The sequence below is a fragment of the Humulus lupulus genome, chromosome 9 (assembly GCF_963169125.1).
Source record: "Humulus lupulus chromosome 9, drHumLupu1.1, whole genome shotgun sequence".
Classification (NCBI taxonomy): domain Eukaryota; kingdom Viridiplantae; phylum Streptophyta; class Magnoliopsida; order Rosales; family Cannabaceae; genus Humulus; species Humulus lupulus.
In genome coordinates, this window is record NC_084801.1 from 14,824,424 (window position 1) to 14,846,085 (window position 21,662).

Here is a 21,662-nt window from a genome sequence, read left to right on the forward strand (position 1 = left end):
AAATCAATAACAATAAACCATGCTCATGTAATCTACAAGATCAAACTTTATTTAGGGTATTGAATTGAATATATAGAGATAAACATACATGACATTGAGTCTCCAATGTTCATCTTTGAATCTCTCACAATCTACACAAACAAAATTAGAAAATCGCAATACAAGAGAGAACTTATGGAGAGCAACCCTTACCAAAATCACATGCATATCTTCACCCAACAACATATATGTTCTATATATATGTCTCGTATGCCTTCTTACCCTAAGGGGTATATTGGGCCTATTGGGCTTATATTATTAGATATGGTGGACTATGGTTTAATGGGCCAACCTATAGTCTTTAGGGTGCTACCATGTGCCTCAAATGCAATTAGATTAATATTAACCATCCCATTATGGTCTTTAATTATTCGTAGGCACTCTAGAAAATGATTGTGATAATGGAATTATGTTTGTAATCATATTAGTCCATATAAAATTCTATTAGCATATGGATATTTTGGCCAAAGTAATGTTAGTCCATGCCATTCCAAACAAAATTTTAACCAAACAAAAGAATTGATATTTCTTTCCCATTCTATTTCTATTCTCACATAAACACTATCATTTCAATCCCAACCAAACAAGATTGTATTAAAAAAAGATGATAAGAAATCACCTGTACTGTATTACAGTCTAGACAGCCTCAGACTAAGATAGTACATATAAGACATAAAACTACAAACAGAGAACAACAAAGACAGCAAAGAGGCCCTCATGAAAAACTATCAAAACTACAACCACAAGTGCCAGTCACAAAGAAGCATTGAGTATTCCTTAAAGCAAGGAGTGCTACACCAAAAAAAAAATGCTTTCTTTTCAAGCAAGGAATGATTTCACAGCATCACAATTTTTTATTATTATTAGAAGGTCTCTGAAGATAGCTTAAGGATTTCTTCATGAGGAATGAACTTAACTTTACCAGTTTCTACTGGCTTTTTCTTCTTGGAATGAAGCTGTGAAATTGACAATTACCTCTTGCTCATTGCTATTGTGACAGCTTCATCTCTCTTCCCAGATTCACAGACCCAATCTTCAGGGACCTAGTGCTTTATTTTTCGTCCCATGCAATAACTGAAAACAGAGAGATATAAGAATCATTTATGATTGATTATTATCAATACTTGTATCATCACACACACTAAAAAAGACATGGAAAAAATATATATGAAAGTTAGAAGCAATAAACACGTGCAAAAGAATATCTTCATGTTGAAAACAAGAGCATCATAGAGTTGCAGCACACTATAGCTTACAAACATGAAATTTAGGATCATTGTTCTGAGCTAATGTATTAGCAAGCATATGACTTTGCTCCATATCAGCTAAGTTTGCAACATTTACCCCTCTCACATGATCCATTGACATCAACTGAGACTGCTCCTTTGAACAAAATTACAAAATCAAGCTCAATGTATGGATGACTATTTTATAATTCTTCAAAAGGTTGAAAGAGCAGCCAAACAATCAATCAAAGAGATACAACCCTTAAGTGGATGAAGTTGATGCAAAAAAGAAGATAGAATTTATAACAAAAATATATATTTAACTACATTGTAAATCAAAACTTAAGTGATCCAATTTGGATACACGGTCCAAGAGCAATTTTTTACTGTAAAGGCTTACGTGCCAATTATCTTTATGGTTAGTCTTTTAAAATCCTATAAATGAATTAACATTATAAGTGTATATCCCATCCTGTGATATTTTTTATAAGATAAACATAAACAAATATTGCAGCTTTTATATCTAGAAAAGTTCAAACATAAAAATAACAATGAAGCTATACTATTCTGATTGACACACCACAAAATTGAGCTCTACAACTAGTGTTAATGGTACTACTGCAGACCTCAAATAATAATGCAAGCTTAAGATATTCAGAGCGTTGGTACCGCAAATCTATTATTAGTACAAAAGATATACATTAAGTTCAGCAGAACAAATATTTCGGCAGAAGTCATAATCATGAGGCTCAAACATAATAAAACTAAGCAATCTAGTAATCTACAGATACGCAAGATTAAAAGAAGAGAAAAATATCTTGAAAATTAAAGTTACATTTTCTTTCAAGTCACCAAAGTTGTTTATTTTATTTACTAACTCAGCTTTAGGAAGAAAACCTCTCAAACCTTGCAAAGTAAGATTTAAGATTGGTACCAATTGACTAAAAAACAAAACAAATGAAATAAAAGTCACAACTTTATTTAGAGGACATACATTCTCAATTATTTGGAGCCCATTCACATATGTTTTATCCTCTCTTCATCAAGAATCATAATTTGACAGCGTAGAATTTATCAATGGCCAAATATGTGTCATTTTTACACCTCACATTAACTCAATTAAGCTTGAACAAACAATAATGTAGAAGAAAACTACAAGGCTACACTAACAGTATCATTGAAACATATTTGGAAACAGATGGTGTGCTGCGTCAATATTCTCAGAGAAATAAAAGACTATACTTAAACCAAATAAGAATCAAACCATAAATAATGTTTAATAAATAGCATGTTACTGAACAAGACCCAAAACAGAGAAATGAAAAACAATAATTCATGGAAAATGAGATATGATAGATTTAGAAATGCATACCAACCATTGTTTTTTTCCAAAAAATTCATGGAAAATAGTCTTCTCCCTAGCCATCCCGAACAATCTCCTCTTGACTATTTCCTGCATTGATCCTGAAGATCCCTTCTGCCTAAACATGAGAAAACTAAGAATAAGTCCCTACAGATACTAAAATCAGCATAATTTTTCATCCAACCATGAATGTATGAAATGTTTCAAGCGCCTTCTACGAAGTTCTAAACAAAATTTTTCACGTATCACATTCAAAGATTCGAAATCAGGAATGAAAATTGTTGAGATTAACAAGAGAAGTGGCATACCCTTAGGCCTCCTTGAGCATATAAGTGGCCTTGCATAAGCAAGAGAATTGTTGGTACACTATTCCCTCTAGAATCATAAGATAGTTGCATAGATTCTGTGGAAACTCCAAACACAGTTGTGCTACATAATAGAAGCTTTATTAAATTAGAAAACTATTTAATGATTGTAATTAAATAAGTAAATCCACAATATGTTGAAGCTAGAAATGTCTTAACTAATTGAGTTTTTAAATCCTAAACTTGCAATCCAACAAATTCATCTCAATTTTTCAACATAATAGTCATAATTATTTTACATAAACACAGTAAATTCATAAGCCAAATGAACATTTAGAAACAAAAGAAACAAGAAACCCACCAATAAAAAAAACTCAAAATTAACATACAATTTCTGAATTTCAAGAACAATAAAACCCACATTTGCATTTTGAATCAAAATCTCAACAAAAGCCCTAAACAAATGGTAGTGACAATGTACCTGGCACTAAGGGCTCTACTGGACACCTCAGGCTCGAACTCAACAATGTCCCTGCCGAGCCCAGCCACCGTCCCTGCCGAGCCTCCATGTCGTCCAACCCCAACGAGCCCCCAAGCCTCCGCGTCGCCTAGCCCCTCGCAACCCCCGAGTCTATGTCGGTCCAGTCCCTCACAACCCCCAAGCCTCCGTGTCGTCCAACCTCTTGCAGCCCCGAGCCTTGTCGATCGGTGAGAGAGAGTGCGACTGAGGGAGTTCTTTGAGGCTGAGGCTGAGAGAAAAGAGAGATAGGCTGAGGCTGAGAGAGAAGATAGAAGGGGCGGCAGAAAGAGAGTGGGAGAAGGTTAAGTTTTTAGGGTTTTTAATTTTAAAAATAAAAGTTCTTTAAAAATATTTAAAAAAATTTAATAAGTATTTTATTTTTACTCGAATAAGTAGTTTTTATTAGTTTAATAAATATATTATATATTTTTGTATTGGTTACAAGATTTTTCAGTTAAAAAAATATTTATATATGTAAAAAAATATTTAATTAATTATATGATATAATAGATATTTTATTAATAGATAATATTATATATTATTAATAAATTGGGAAAATTATTTAAATAACTTATTGTTAACTTATTAAAAATTATTAGGACTCTCAAAACTAGTCTTTAAAAGTCTTTTAGGACTCGCAAAACGAGTCTTTAAAAATCACAATTCTTAATTTTTCAGCCCAGATGTTTTTAGGACTCGTAAAGCGAGTCCTTAAAAAATATTAAGGACTCCAAAAGTAAGTCCTTAAAATTGTTAAGTAAAACACTCAATTTTTAGCCCATATTTTTTAAGGACTCGCATATTTTTTTAGGACGCTCATTGCGAGTCCTAAATTGTATTTTTTCAGGACTCTCAATGAGTGTCCTAAAAACTACATAAATATTTTTAAGGACTTGCATTTATGTGCATGTCCTAAAAAAGTGTCCCGTAAAGGGTATTTTGTAGTGGTGTATTTATTAAACCCTACCACAAAACGTTGTCGTTTTACTTAGTACCACTTTTGCCGGCGCAACGAAACGCGCTGGCAAAGGTCTACCCACCTACTTTCTTGAAAACGTGCAGAAATTAAAAATACACGTTTGACTTTTGCCGGCGTGTTAGGTGAAATGCGCCGGCAAAAGTCTATGGGTTTTTTATTTGAAAACTGATGGTACTTTTGCCGTCCCAATTCAGGGTTGCGCCGACAAATGTACCATCAATTTTAAAAAACAAACACTTTTTCCGGCGCAACCCTGAATTGCGCCGGCAAAAGTCACCTTTGCTAGCGCAATTTTGCGCCGGCAAAAGTGTTTGTTTTTGCCGGTGCAATTCACCAAATGCGCCGGTGAAAGTTGTTTTTGCCGGCGCAATAGGGATATCTATTCAAAATTTTATAATGGACTTTTTTTTAATCCTTCTCTTGTTAAATATTTAGGATATCGTTCCAAATTTGATAAAATTACATTAAATTTAACTTCTATTTTTTTCAAAAATATATTCTGTCATTTATTGTTTAAATTCAAAATTAAGATGAAGAATGAAATTTTTATAAAATTCATTTTTTTTTTCTTTCTAAAATCTGAATTCTACAGGGGTTAAGTTAAACTGATCTGTTAAAATGTTAAAAATGAGGTGTCAATTTTAAATGAGATGGTATCTTTTAGACAGAGAAAGAGAAAAAGAAAAATCAATGTAATCTAGCTACATTCCTTTATTTATATGTAAAAAAGAAGAGTTAGCAATGTCATGCATATATATATATATTATCATTTATTTTATATTATTGTTTTAAGATGGATTTTTTTTTGTCGCAGTGTACATAATTATTTATTGAAAATAACAGAACATTTTGTTATTTTAAATAAAATTTTATTTCATTGCATGTTTATACGTCCAATGAAATAAATTTTATTTCTACGAAAGAGCACATGTCCAACTAATTAATCTAAAAAATATAACACGTGCAATTTATTTAAAAAACTGTTGGCTTGTAAGACTTATTTTTATTAATTTATGTCTGATTATCATTTCTATATAAATATATATATATATATAAATTTTATAGTAGAGGCGCTACTTTTGTCCCTATCGGTAAGAGCGTCTCTATTCTTGACAAGTCAATAAATTATAACATAATTTTTTTTGTATGATCATAGATTGTAGTTATACGAGGCATTCTACTAGTTTTCGAGAAGTTGAGGATAATTTACAGTACTGAAAACATAAAAGCATACTTCAAACAGTTAGCTGCAAGCGTGCTTATTTTTTATTATATGCATCTAACTCACTATTTTAAACTCTGTTTTTCGGCACTATAAATTTTTCAGAATTTTCTAAAAAATTGCTGGAATGCTTACTATAACTACAATATACAGTGTCATATAAAAAAAATTGGTTATAATTTCTCTAAGTACCAAAAATAGAGATGCTCCTACCGATGGGAGCTTCAATTAAAATTTCGCAAAAACTAGTGAGAGAAGTCTCTTATAACTACAATGTACAACGTCATATAAAAATATTTAGATTATAATTACTTTACATGTGAGAAACAGATACACCTCTACTGATAGGGGCTAATAAGTGGCACCTTACTATATAATTTCCCAATATATATATCATTATATATGTATAAATAAATTGTACTATATATGAATGGTGATACATATATATACATATATGGAAGCACTTTTAATGGTTACTACTTATGGATGATTACTTTAATATTAACTATTAGATTAAGATCAATGGTTCATATTTATAATTGTTAATTAATATTTCTAAAAATAAATTTTGATTTTTAAATTTTTTTAAAAATATTACATGATTATATGACAGTCACATATTTATTAAATTAAAAAATTTTAAAAAAATTTATTTAAGCATTATATATGAAAATTTGAATTAATGTAAAAAAAAATATTTACTTGTTGGTAACTTACTATACCAAATCACTATGTTGCCACGCTATCATAATTGCTAATACCCATCTATAGTTGTAACCATGGACAAATTTTCTATTTATATATATTATGGATGGGAGAACCAAGCAATTAAAGATTTGTTGATTAGGTTGGCCATATATATGCGCACCCATATTCTCTAATTGACCAACTCACTTGCCACAAAGCTTTTTAACAAAATAACGGCCTTAGATATATAATCAGATTTTCAACGCATATGAAAACAAAATACCTGTATAGGTAAGGAACTAATAAATTCCACTTGAAGAAAAATTCAGACACAACGCACAATTTTAATACGTTTCTCATTTTGGAATTGTTGCAAGGGGACGAGCCACGTTTTACATCATCTAAACATACAGGTAAAACTGAATATTTTATATGTCTTGGAACCCAAGTTTTGTTTCTAGCAAAAACTGATTTGGTTTTGCCAATAAAGAGCAGAACCACAATTAAGAAGGTGTTTGACTCTTTAATTAAAAAATTATTTTTTATTTTTAAAATAATAAAAAATTCTGAAAAAAAATTGTTTTGAAGTTTGGACAAATAACGTGAAACAATCACATAAGTTATCAATAACGAAGTTAGGGGCTATGGTTTCTTAACTTTTTTATCTATATTTTTGTAATATATTGAAACAATTTATTATAAATATATGTAAAAATATATATTAACCCTTTCTAAAAATAAATAAAAATTATACATTTATATATTCTGTATATATAATAGTATAATATTTGTTAAAAAAAAAATTAGCCTCCTCTATATTTTAGTCCTGCTTAGTTAATGTAAATTGTATTTAACCAACTAATTCATAAAGGGCAAATAAAAATTTGCTAATCTGTGTTTTATCAAAATACAGACTTGATACTTTATATTTTCAATAGTGCTTATCTGGAACATTATAATTTGAAATTGTACTTATTCAGTACCATTTACTCAATAAAATTTGTTCAATATAACCAAACTGGCTTAAGTTATATGTAATTATTATATAATTAAATTTGAATTTGAAACTCATATAATTGAGGATAGTTTGGTCATATTGATCAAACATTATTGATCACATTTGAGTGTATGGTACTAAATATGTACAATTTCAAATTATAGAGTACCGAATAAGCATTATTAAAAATATAGTGTTGCTATTTGGCACTGTAACGACCCAAATTCGCTAATAAGGCTTAAGGGCCTTGATTAGTGTGCCAGGAGGGCAGGTTGGGATTTATGTGTGATTTTGTGAGTTAAATGCATGGTTATGATTTAAAGCATGTTATTTGGCTATTTGTTTAACTGAGATGCATGGCTATGTTTTCTAGTATGCATGTAGGCCCGGATCGTGTTAGAAGGGCGTAATTGTAATATTTGGCCATGTTGGGCATAACTGTATTGATATGTGATAATTGTATTCTGTGAATTGTACGACGTGGGTGTGGTTTAATTATGGTGATGCACGTGCCGAGACGGTCCTAGAGAGCTAGTTAACTCAAGAGTCACAACGGGATTTCTATACCCGGCTCGGGAGGAGCCTAGGGGTACTTTGGGAATTTTATGGTTAAGTTGAGATTTAGCGGGTAATGGTTATTGGAGATTTAGTAACCTGGGTAACCATTAGTTACTGCTGTGGGTAACAAGTTTTAAGGTAAAAAGTGGTAGAAATGAAATAGAAATGAAAAGACTTAAGTGTCCTTTGAGGTTTAGCTAAGGAGGATTAGTAGGAAAGGGTAAAATGGTCATTTGGCAAGGGTTATAGACATTTTGCAGCTGGGATTTAGGGGTATACGGTTTGGGCATTTATGTCACTTGAGGCTTGATAGAGATTGAAGAGAAGAAAGAGAAGGAGAAAGATGTTAGGGCAAGAAGAAGAAGAGAAGGAGAAGTGGGAGTCTAGGAGGAGATCAAGGACTTTGTGTGGGTTCTCCATTTGAGGTAAGGGTTTTATACACATTTAAGTTTTGATTTCTGTTTTGATTTGTAAAATCTAGAGCTTGAGTTAGTGTGTTTGAGTTTTTGGTTTGAGTTGCTGAAAATGGGAATCAAGGGGTGGATTCTTGAGTGTGTTGATGTTTTGGCCTTGTATCTAGTGCCTATAGGTTGTTAAGTTGTTCATATGAAGCTTGGAATTGAGTTTTGGGGTTTAGATATTGGTTTAGGGTGATTTGGAGAGGTTGAAGCTCGGGAAAACGCGAAGGAAAAACCCAGAATTCTGGGTCTGCGAGGGCGTGCCGCGGCACGGGTTTTGCTTGCCGCGGCGGGGAGCCTCTGGTTTCTGGATGCCGCGGCACAAGGCTAATTTCAGGATGGCATTTTTAGGCAATTTTAGGCCTTTGCTCCGGGAGTTCGGGGGATGTCTCCGGTGTGTTGTTTTAAGGTTTTAGAGGTCCCAAGAGTGCAGGATTGGTCCCGGGAAGTGGTTTTGGGTTGATTAGTATTGAGGGATGTTTCTTGTGTGTTGTGACTAGGTTGTTGGTGAGGCTCGTGCTAGAGGACCGTGCTCGCGGCTTTAGTGCATCAGGAGGCTCGGAATACAAGTAAGAAAACTATAACACCCATAGGATAGGGCGTGGGCCCATAGTGTGATTGCCGGGCACGGCCCTATATTGCATGTTGCATGATGAGATGATTGCCGGGCACGACCCTATATTGCATCACATGTTAGGGTGCAGATTTAAAATAAATTGGCATATGTTTGAATGTTGCTTGATTTATGTTATATATGTTTGTAATGAAATGAACGGCAAGGGCCGGGTGCGGCGTAGGCCGGGTACGGCAGTGGAGCCGGAAGTAACACCTAGCACATGGGATGCTATAGTCAGGGCGGGGCCCGGTGGATACATGAGTTATCCTTACAGTGAGAACTGATACCCCAGGGCTTTGGTAAGGTTTCTGGGGCGGCATGGTCGTGTTTGCTTAGTCTAATGGTTGACTTGTTTATTTGTGGATTATCTGTTATGATAAACTGTATACATTGCATATGTTATGTTCTGCATGAGTTTTCTTGCTGGACTTCGGCTCACGGGTGCTCTGTGTTGCAGGTAAGGGCAATGACTGAGTCAACCAACCATGAGTACGGAGAGCGTGAAGCGACGCGTACATGTTTGGCCTGCCCGACTGCTTTGGTTGGGGGTTTATTCGAAAATGGCTGTAATAATCTATGATTTTATGATTAATCAACTGTAAACTTATTTCAATATGTAAATATTTTTCAAACCTTATTTTGGGATCCCAAGTGTTTAATACTAGAAGTTTTTTAATGAAACGTCGCATTTTCAAAGATTACAGCCCTAACTTTTAATTAGTCACACTTTTGTTTCACAACCTCGGTTAGCGAGTTCATTGCACACTGTTTTGTCTTAAAACTCACTTAGTAACGGCTCTAAGGAAGTAGGGCGTTACAACTTGGTATCAGAGCGAGCTAATGTTTATTGGTTCTGGAGATTGACCGAACATGTACGCTCGCTGTCAGTAACAAGCTCGACTCAGGGTTGGTTGGTATGATTGATTGACATGTCTGAATATATATTTGAATGCCCTGTTTGCCTGCTTATCTACTTGGAGCATGAGGAATGAAATAACATATGCATGAGATACTGATAGGGCCTGGCCCTTGACTATTGCATGTTGAGATTAATGCATGCTGAATAACATTATTATGTATGTGGATGAATATTGGCTTAATGGTTCGCGTTTTGGAGTTTATGCGATTAATTTTCTGAATTTAAATTCGTATGTTATATCTGTTTATTGGCTTGTATGAAGCATGATGAGTGTGGATATACTTAGTGATAATAGTATCTGGTAGCTAAATGTATATCATTGTGGATTTGGCCTATTTATGCTTTTTGGGTGCATGATATCTGTGGTTGTTGGAATCTAGTTGTGGTTTGGTTCATAGTATGAACCACGGAGCTCAGGAGTTGGTCAGCTTTGACAGATGAACTCGAGTTGTTGGTTCCTAGAAGGGTTTGGGGACCTGATATTGTGTTGAAAGGGGGTTTCTAGATGTAAGTTGGAGTTGAGATCTCCAGTTATCCCTGAAAGTAGCAACAGAGGGCCACTAGTGTGTGAGTAGCTGTGGACTTGTTAGTTGAGATGGGATAGAAGAACAGCGGATTTCTCTGGGGAAATAGCTGATTTTTATGCTTTAACAGTAAAGGTGACCAGTGTTGGTTTACTGTGAGGTATGGGCAGATAAAGGTATTATATGAGAGGTTTAAGGGGTGTTATCCTCGGGTTTTGAGGAGAGCTCGAGTTGGCAAGGGATTTATCAATAGACGAGCATAGTTAATTCCACCCTTGGTTAAGGGGATGAGAGATCCTGATTAGAGGGTTGTGTTAAATGTTGAGGCAGGGAGATGCCTGGAAAGGGTACTCGGGCTGAGGTACTGGCTTAATGGGTCGGGAAGAACCTAGATGATGAATTGTTAGAGGTTATAAAGACGTGATTTGAACTGTGGAGACTGGTGGACTTATAAGTTTGGTTTGGACTAATAGAGTAACAACAGTGTAGAACAATGGGTTTGGTGAATTGGATAATTCATTTTGGGAATTTATACTGACGGATGTATCCGGAATTGGTGGCAACCCATTTAAGGATATGAGATCTGGAATAGTCTAAGGCATTCAGGCAGCTCTGATGTAAGGACTTATCGTCTGCATGTGGATGGTGGAGAGGGCCATGTGGTTCAAGGAACTAATGGTTGATGTCTAGAGCATGAGTGCTAGAGTCGCTTTGGCGGTGCTTCTTAGGATGGAATTAGTAAAGTTAGATTCGTGATAATCGAGTTAAAGGAACCCCGGATAGTTCTATGGCTTCTGGTTTGCCAGAAATGGGGAAAAGTCTGGTTGATAAAGATGGTACTTTTATTGTTAGAATGCCGCAAGGAAGGATTCTCGATTTTTGAGGTAGAAGGACCCCAGACAGTGCTTAGGCACCTAATTTGAGGCTGGAAAGAAGCCTGATTGAAGAAGCTAGTTAACAAGATGGCGATAGGAACCAGGGAGGTTATTGGTATGCATGAGGGAGAGGATGCCACCTGAGAGGAGGTCAGGCGAGGGCATGACGTCTACATGGAATGACTCGGTATGATAGAATGGACTTCCCGTGGTGAGGGAACGGAGAACTTGAATGCCTCGCTACATTCGTAGTTCGAGGCCGATTCCTCGAGGGTGAGTATTTAACAGAATGGTTTATGCTTTGGACATGTAGCGAACTGGAAGAACTCGGTGTTGTGAATGCTCCAAGAGGGTGATGGACATAGAGAGGTTGCCTCATTGGTGCCATTTGAGAGGCTGAGGACAGTAATACTTATTGAGAAGGAATTTGAAACTCTGGCAGACGGATTGTTGAGGATATCATCTGGAGTACGTGAAGGAGACAGAGCTGACCAGTGGGAAAGCTATATGGTTATGCACAGAAAGATTTAGGTAATACTTCAAGGTCAGACTACAGATAGGGTTAGTATAAGGAATGTTGTAAAATACGGTTTTGGCCGACAGAAAAGTCTATTGAAGCAATCGAAGGAATTTGGCCCTGGAGTAGCCAGAGTGTTGTACTGCGGGGACTGTTAGCATCGCAGGGTTAGAACGGAATGTGCAAGGTTGGATACAAGGTGGGACGATGTCCCTAAGAATTGATCTATGACCTGTTTATTACCAGTTGGAAACCAAGGAGAGAGACATTTCAGGAATTTTGTTTTGAACTGAGTAAAGTGTGAGGAGTTGGTAACAAAGATTCTAGATTTGGTTCAAGCTACGACAGCACAGGTAAGTTCTTTAAGTAGAGAATACAAGAATGGTTCAGGCAAGTTCCCTTCAAGTTCACGAGCAGTACATGTGGATTACTCCCAGACGGAAATGGTGAGCAAGTGACTACGCGAAAGACGTTTGTACCCAGAAGGCGGAGTCTCAGGTAAGGTTCTATGGATTGTTAGTTTGAGCGTCGTCAGAAATACTCAGATTAGAGCTACAAGGAGAAGGGACAGGCATGAGGAGATTTGATCTGAAGCCGCAAATAAGCTAATGAAGAACGTTTGAAGAACAGAAAGCATAGCAAGACTGGTAAGCGTGACATCTATTGCACAAGCACCTCTGAAGATTACTACATCAGAGATGAGAAGAACAGCAAAACTTGAGGTTAGACGGAAAGGATGGTGTCAAATTAGAAAGAAATTCAGAAGACAAGGTAAGATTTGATTAGTAGCTGGTAATGCGGGAATGCGTGTGTGTTATGGTTAAGTAAAGAAGTGATGGCATAAAGGACTTGATCTATGGTAAGGGTATGGACTTGTGAGAGTGCGTCACGGATTGTCCACGCCCAGGCGCATCTGGCGCGAGGATGGATCGAACCTTCCGGGAGACGAAGGTATGAACCTGGTTGATACACTTAGAACGTTAGGTCGACTGTTGTGCATGGCATAAGGTACTCGAGTATTGGGTGTTAGTAAGAAGGATAACGTTGAGACCCAGATGTGGTGAAAAGTGACTGACGGATGATCAGTGTTAGGGATCCTTGAGTTAGCGAAGGGGATTTTAATTGGAGGTGGAACTCCTAGCTGTGAGGCGTGTGTCAGTCGGGGAATAGCGCCATAGACTGTATTGGAATGGACAAGGCAACGACTGAGATCGGCATAATGTTAGTAGGTAATGGGTAGCTGGTGGGTGTCACTGAGCTATGGAATTCAAAGTGTTGGCTTGAGTTGAACAGGGAAGGACCCTGTCATGGTGGTACAAGTAGGATACCAGGATCGAGTGAAGGATCCAGTTAGAATTTGGTTTTTGAATGAGAATTCTGAATGGATATCATTTCACCTCCTAGGGTACGCGGTACCGGGAGGGTTGAGCGGGTGACAAGATCTAGTGTTTTCCTTTGGACCTTGAGGGATTAAGTGATGTGGTGGTGTATCGCGGGAATAGACCACAATAGACCTTAAGTAAAGTATCCGGATAAGAAAAGTTTTAACTCAGTTGATCGAGTTAGTATAGTTGGGTCAAGTGAACTGGTTTCGGGATGGAACGTCGATGATATTGAATGGAGACCCTATAGTATTTTAAATTCTGGAATTGATTTAGAGAACGAAAGGAACCAAGTGGGAACCTGGAATTATCAATTGATTGCAAGTGAATTGGCAGTCTGAAAGTTTATCAGATATCTTAAGGAATGGAGCGTTGAGTAAGCGAATACTTGAGGTATTAAGGGAAGTGTAATCCCTGATGAGATAGTCGTGGTAGCAGTTGCTGGTGTCTGGTTAATGAAACGCGACATAGGACATGGTAAAAGGTGAAGGATAATGGATACTACTATTTGGCAATGGCTCAGAGAGGAAGCCAGAGAGGCTGTTGGAATTCTTAAGGCAGGAGTGTCTGCCTATCTGAAAGAATAAAGAGCTTGTGAATTGTTAAACTATGAGGAAATAAAGCTCCGGAAGGAAAGAGTTGCATCTCTGCGTAATACCAGACGAGGATCTGTAAGGTGTTCAAGGAAAGAAGGGAGAGTTCTGACTCTTGATTCAACATAAAATTCTGAAGTTGTACTAAGGGTTAGGCCAGCGGGGCCTACAAGTTGATCCCACCTGGTGGAGGTGATGACTTTTGAGTAACTCTGGAATCAAGAATAAGACAATGAATTGGTCATTGTAATCTAGGCAGACCCTGAGGTTTCAGCAGGGTTGCGGTGTATGCAAGAAGCTATCAAGGTATGGCTATTAGACGAGATCTTGCGGGGCAAGATTGTTACTCCTGAAAGAGCGTTGATGGGAACTAAAGTAAGGCGATGGACCTTGGAGATTATGGTCAGATTGCGGGTTGCTGACTGATGTGTTTGGGTAAATTTCGAGGACGAAATTTTTATGAGGAGGGGATAGTTGTAACGACCCAAATTCGCTAATAAGGCTTAAGGGCCTTGATTAGTGTGCCAGGAGGGCAGGTTGGGATTTATGTGTGATTTTGTGAGTTAAATGCATGGTTATGATTTAAAGCATGTTATTTGGCTATTTGTTTAACTGAGATGCATGGCTATGTTTTCTAGTATGCATGTAGGCCCGGATCGTGTTAGAAGGGCGTAATTGTAATATTTGGCCATGTTGGGCATAACTGTATTGATATGTGATAATTGTATTCTGTGAATTGTACCACATGGGTGTGGTTTAATTATGGTGATGCACGTGCCGAGACGGTCCTAGAGAGCTAGTTAACTCAAGAGTCACAACGGGATTTCTATACCCGGCTCGGGAGGAGCCTAGGGGTACTTTGGGAATTTTATGGATAAGTTGAGATTTAGCGGGTAATGGTTATTGGAGATTTAGTAACCTGGGTAACCATTAGTTACTGCTGTGGGTAACAAGTTTTAAGGTAAAAAGTGGTAGAAATGAAATAGAAATGAAAAGACTTAAGTGTCCTTTGAGGTTTAGCTAAGGAGGATTAGTAGGAAAGGGTAAAATGGTCATTTGGCAAGGGTTATAGACATTTTGCAGCTGGGATTTAGGGGTATACGGTTTGGGCATTTATGTCACTTGAGGCTTGATAGAGATTGAAGAGAAGAAAGAGAAGGAGAAAGATGTTAGGGCAAGAAGAAGAAGAGAAGGAGAAGTGGGAGTCTAGGAGGAGATCAAGGACTTTGTGTGGGTTCTCCATTTGAGGTAAGGGTTTTATACACATTTAAGTTTTGATTTCTGTTTTGATTTGTAAAATCTAGAGCTTGAGTTAGTGTGTTTGAGTTTTTGGTTTGAGTTGCTGAAAATGGGAATCAATGGGTGGATTCTTGAGTGTGTTGATGTTTTGGCCTTGTATCTAGTGCCTATAGGTTGTTAAGTTGTTCATATGAAGCTTGGAATTGAGTTTTGGGGTTTAGATATTGGTTTAGGGTGATTTGGAGAGGTTGAAGCTCAGGAAAACGCGAAGGAAAAACCCAGAATTCTGGGTCTGCGAGGGCGTGCCGCGGCACGGGTTTTGCTTGCCGCGGCGGGGAGCCTCTGGTTTCTGGGTGCCGCGGCACAAGAAAGTTGTGCCGCGGCACAAGGCTAATTTCAGGATGGCATTTTTAGGCAATTTTAGGCCTTTGCTCCGGGAGTTCGGGGAATGTCTCCGGTGTGTTGTTTTAAGGTTTTAGAGGTCCCGAGAGTGCAGGATTGGTCCCGGGAAGTGGTTTTGGGTTGATTAGTATTGAGGGATGTTTCTTGTGTGTTGTGACTAGGTTGTTGGTGAGGCTCGTGCTAGAGGACCGTGCTCGCGGCTTTAGTGCATCAGGAGGCTCGGAATACAGGTAAGAAAACTATAACACCCGTAGGATAGGGCGTGGGCCCATAGTGTGATTGCCGGGCACGGCCCTGTATTGCATGTTGCATGATGAGATGATTGCCGGGCACGGCCCTATATTGCATCACATGTTAGGGTGCAGATTTAAAATAAATTGGCATATGTTTGAATGTTGCTTGATTTATGTTATATATGCTTGTAATGAAATGAACGGCAAGGGCCGGGTGCGGCGTAGGCCGGGTACGGCAGTGGAGCTGGAAGTAACACCTAGCACATGGGATGCTATAGTCAGGGCGGGGCCCGGTGGATACATGAGTTATCCTTACGGTGAGAACCGATACCCCAGGGCTTTGGTAAGGTTTCTGGGGCGGCATGGCCGTGTTTGCTTAGTCTAATGGTTGACTTGTTTATTTGTGGATTATCTGTTATGATAAACTGTATACATTGCATATGTTATGTTATGCATGAGTTTTCTTGCTGGGCTTCGGCTCACGGGTGCTCTGTGTTGCAGGTAAGGGCAATGACTGAGTCAACCAACCATGATTACGGAGAGCGTGAAGCGACGCGTACATGTTTGGCCTGCCCGACTGCTTTGGTTGGGGGTTTATTCGAAAATGGCTGTAATAATCTATGATTTTATGATTAATCAACTGTAAACTTATTTCAATATGTAAATAGTTTTCAAACCTTATTTTGGGATCCCAAGTGTTTAATACTAGAAGTTTTTTAATGAAACGTCGCATTTTCAAAGATTACAGCCCTAACTTTTAATTAGTCACACTTTTGTTTCAAAACCTCGGTTAGCGAGTTCATTGCACACTGTTTTGTCTTAAAACTCACTTAGTAACGGCTTTAAGGAAGTAGGGCGTTACAGGCACCTTAAGGTATCTAACACCACATAAGATGACACCTTATGGTTGGTCAGTGATATCCCATAATATTTATTGAATTCAAATGTATGAGACCCGATATTGAATTACACGAATAGCGGTACGCCACCTCTTTGTGGTATTGGGTACTAGTGGTACCCCTTAGCAATTTTAAAAAACATATGGTAATAATAAGTTTGTATTTCGATAAAATACAAAGTACTAAATGAGTATTTACCCATTCATAAATGTCTATGAATAGCTCGAGAGTAGCCGACTTTGGAGCATCTAATTTCACATACTTTTACTTTATTAGATTAGGAAAAAAAACTTTAATAGATATGATCGTAACGGGAGTGCCTTTTGCATATACCACCGAAATTCCTTACTTTCATGTATCTCAAAATCTATCTTTTATTGAATCTATCAACTTGTTAAGATCAAGATAAGATTAACTCACTTTTCATATGAATCCCTAATAACCTGAATATAAAAATAAATGAGTTAATCTAATACACTGATATATATTTATAGATGCCTATATACATGTATAATTTCCAACGACACTTGTAGTCCATCTTCATTCTATATGAGTTCAACTACAATATATTATCAAAATTATAATTATGACAAAAAATCCATGTTCTTAATTAATTTTAACTCCAAATCAATCAAAATATCGATAACTATCATTTTCCTTCACTACTTTCTCCTCCTACATACGTACGTAGTACCAATCTGTCATATGGAATATGAATTTAGAAGTAGAATGAAGTGCATGGTAAAATGTATAAGATTCCATCTCAAAACCAATTAGTGATGAGTAGAATAACTCATGCTCTTATGTATTGTTGAATGTACTCACACACTTTCATGTGAGATATTTTCTCTAATATCACCCCTCAAGATGGTGGGTATTATTGTTGCTCACCAATCTTGGACGGCTCAAACACAAGTGGCTATTTGACTTTTTTTAGCTCACTATCCTCGAATCACAAGTGACTCTCTTGGCTCTTTTTGGATTGGGTTTTGGATCGGATGTATACTCGTGAGTTTTCTTTTACTCATGATACCATGTCATATGGAATACGAGTTTAGAAGTAGAATGTGATGCATGGTAAGAAATATATGGTTTCATCTCAAAACCAATTAGTGAAGAGTGGAGTAACCCATACTTTTATGTATTGTTGAATGTACTCACACACTTTCATGTGAGATATTTTTTCTAACAAAACACACTAAATGTACAGCTAGGTGGCGTTATTTATTAGAACTATGAACTTTCTATTTTGGTAGTACTTTGTACTTTGCAAATATCATTCTAGTTTTCATTATAATATAATTGTTATTCCATTATTGGTTGTTTGTCTCTTTTTTTTTTCTCAAAATTTTAAGCTTTTATGCTCAATCTTTTTTTTTTTGTGGTAAATATAATTAATATATTCAAAATATTACACTTTTATACTCAAATTTTTTTTTTGTGGTAAATATACTTAATATTTTCAAAATATTATACTTTTATACTTATTTTTTTATTATTATTTTGATAAATAATAGAAAAGTGAAAGAAAAATATAGATTTTTGTTTTTAATTATTTTCACTTTCTTATTCTTTCTCAAAATAATAAAAAAATTATTTAAAATTAATCAAAATAATTAAAACTTATATTTTTCGTACAATTTTTTTGTGTAAAAACTTATATTATAAATTGATGGAAAAATATAAGTTTTCAAATATTTTTTTATTAATTTTTAATTTAAAATAGTTATTTTGGGACAGAAAAAAAAGAGAAAATAATTTAAAATTTAAAAAATCGTTACAAACCTATATTTTTCCTTCATTTTCTTATTATTTCTTAAAATAATTATGAAAAATAGGTATAAAAGTATAACATTTTAAAAATATTTGGTATATTTATTGCTCAAAAAAACAATTTAGGTGTAAAAGTATAATATTTTGAAGATATTGAGTATATTTATCATAAAAAAAATGAAGTATAAAAGTATAACATTTTAAAAATATTAAGTATTTTAGCCTCATATAAATAAATATATTTAAAAGGAAAAAAGTAGGTACATTTTTTTTGTTGTCCTATCTTATGTCCGTGGCACACAATTGAAAACAAATCTACGCCTCAAAACGCACATGCACGTGGATGAAAGGGGATATTGATCTAATAGTTGATATATATTACATAAAATTATAAATTTTGATATAGATGATATTCTATAAAGAAAAAAGAATAAAGCTACCTAATGGATATATGCCCTTCTCCCCCAATAATTATCTTTTTAAGAAAAAAAAATGTGGTTCTAAACTATGGATGCTTCGTATTACTCAATCATTTTATATATAAATATATATATATATATTTAAGATGAATTATATTATTCTATAATTAATATAATTGCTGAAGTGATTAATATGATGTTTTCATTTGACTACGAATTGAATTCTTCTATAAATGCTCGTGTTATTCTAGAATGTTGAATGGGAATTACCTAAAAAATAATATTACACACTATTATGTATATTTAATTTTAGCTATTAATCTTTTTAAGTACAGGATTACATCATTTTTAATTATATAATTTAGATTAATTACATAAATGGAGAGTGCAACAATTATTATTCTTGTCTAAAAAAATCCTCTCAATAATCTAGCATAATAAAAATACATACAATCCAATTAATTTCTCTCAAAATAATTTCAAAAATTACTATTTTTATAAATAATATTTTAAAGTTTAGTTAGTTAAAAAATCAACTTATTTTATAGAGTGTTGTTATTTGATACTTTAAGATGTCAAACATGACATAATGTGACATTTTATAATTGGTTAAAGATACCTGATAATACTTATTAAATTAAAATATATGGGACCAATGGTGCCTGAGCAATTCTCTATTATATAACTACTTTTGTATCTTCTTTTTCTTCGCTTATATGTGTTTCGCTGGAGGTCCAATGCCTAAGTGCTACTTGTTGCCACGTGTCAATGATAGGTAAATCAAAAGATTCCTTTCAACAACTTTCTTAAGAGGAAATTTGGTTCATACATACATACAAAAAGTAATAAATGAATTAACAAGTAATTGGAAAACAAAAGTACGTTATAATTGTATGGCCTATTAAGGAAAAGGAAGGTAGAACGACCTATCCATTTCCAAAAGAAAAGAAAAGAAAAGTACGTTTGAAAAATTTGTGATGAACAAAGGGCGAGCCAAGTTAATGGCTACAAACGTAGAAAGTGCAATGTATATTAGAGGCTGCCTTTGCGTGTTTCAAGCTATTGGTCGGAGATATTTCACTTCAACCAAACAAAACGACACATATTGAGAATCTATATATATACTCTTTCATTCCACATATATTTCCTTTTAGCTACACATCTCTTTCACCAACAAAGACTAAACATAAACACACACACACATATATATACTACCTTATACTTATATATCATATAGCTCAACAAAATTATATATTTTTCATAAAATATGTATAATATGCTTTTATTTATGAGAAAACCAACTGCTCCTTCTGCTTAAAAATATTAGATTATTTTAAAATTATTGAAAGTGGGATCATGAACTACTTTTTATAATTATAATATATATATATTATATAGATTAAAATAGAAATATCCACAGCATTCATAATTTCATGAAAAATATCAATATAAATTTGATTATATTTATTGATAAATGAAGCTAAGCATATCTATTTGTTTAGTAAGTGATAGGTTCTTAAGTAGTGCCGACATCGATTGATTGTCTTTTAGTTACGTGCAAATCATATTAAATGCAAGAATATCCAAGCACTAAGTCAAAGGTATTTAATCTTTTCTCCTAGTTATGAATTATATGTATAATACATATAGGCCCTTTACATATATGTACCTATCTCTTTATATAAATATATATAAAAAAAATAAGACGAGAAAGAAATATTAATGTTCCATTCCAAAAGTTACATTATAGCAGGGATGTAAATGGGGCGGGTCTGCCCCGCCCCGCTTCCGCCCCGATTAGTTTTTTAGAGCGTGGCGGGTCGTCCCGCCCTGGCTTAATCGGAGCGGGTCTGCCTCGCCTCATTTGCCCTATTTAATTTTTTTTTTTAAGAAACATTAAATTATAATTTTAGAATTTTCTCCAAGCCTAAATATTATTTTTTTATTGTAATCTTTATATTTTACACTTGGTATCAACTATACCATCAAATATTATATTTTGTTTTTTTATTTTAAAATTTACAAAATAAATACAAGAATAAGGATGAATTATATAAAACATATTTTTCAATATTTATAATTCTTTCTAGTCTATATAGAATTAAAAATATTCTAAACCATATATAAAATGTTAATTTTACGTACTATGTACATAAGTAGCATGGGAGAATTGAGTTACCGCCCCGCTTAAATTTATACCGGAGCGGGGCGGGATAATTCCGCCCCATTTTTACCCGGATAAAGATGCCCCATCGGATCGGGGCCCCGCCCCGCCACGCCCCGCCGTCCCATTTTGCCATGCCTACGTTATAGATTGAAAACTTTTATCACCTGTCACTAAACATTTAAGCTAAAAGTTCTATTCGTTTTAAATGCGTAGCACTTTATAGATCTTGGGGTTTTATTTTATTTTTCGTGTAAAGTGTGTCCTTTTATTGGCTGTGATAAAAAGGTGCCATAATGAATAATTCTTCGCCAAGAAGAATCGAGAGAACATAAAGTTGCAAATATTGCATCTACTAAAGCTCTCACAATTTGTGGCCTCACTTTGGCCCACGTGACCTCTTTATTATGTAACCTTTTTATGTCTTTCCCACAAAAATTCGTGGCTCACAACATAGTTCACATTCATCGTTATTTTCAAATATCTAGTATTACATATACATATACATATATATATATATATATATAATACATATATGATATATACGTAGAGTTGATGTAGGGTTTTAGTGGATTTTATTAATTAGTATTACATCTCTCTTTTTAAATTTTGAATAAAAGTTTATTTTGTTGCATTTGATTATGGCTGATTCGTCGATGAAACTACTTTAAATGGATCAAATAATAATGAAACCTTATTGGCAGCATCAATTCCTAACTATTATATGCTGCAAAGTATTAGTGTAAAAATATA

At 35.0% G+C, this 21,662-nt stretch overlaps 1 long non-coding RNA gene across 1 annotated transcript; it reads right to left on the bottom strand.

The window, feature by feature from the left end:
- Positions 1–606: 606 nt before the first annotated feature.
- LOC133801802 (uncharacterized) lies at positions 607–3,158 on the bottom strand. The gene is made up of 3 exons (XR_009876986.1): positions 2,937–3,158; positions 2,642–2,746; positions 607–1,422 (listed from the first exon to the last, which is right to left on the bottom strand). It is a non-coding gene; the product is annotated as an uncharacterized LOC133801802 (long non-coding RNA).
- Positions 3,159–21,662: the final 18,504 nt, after the last annotated feature.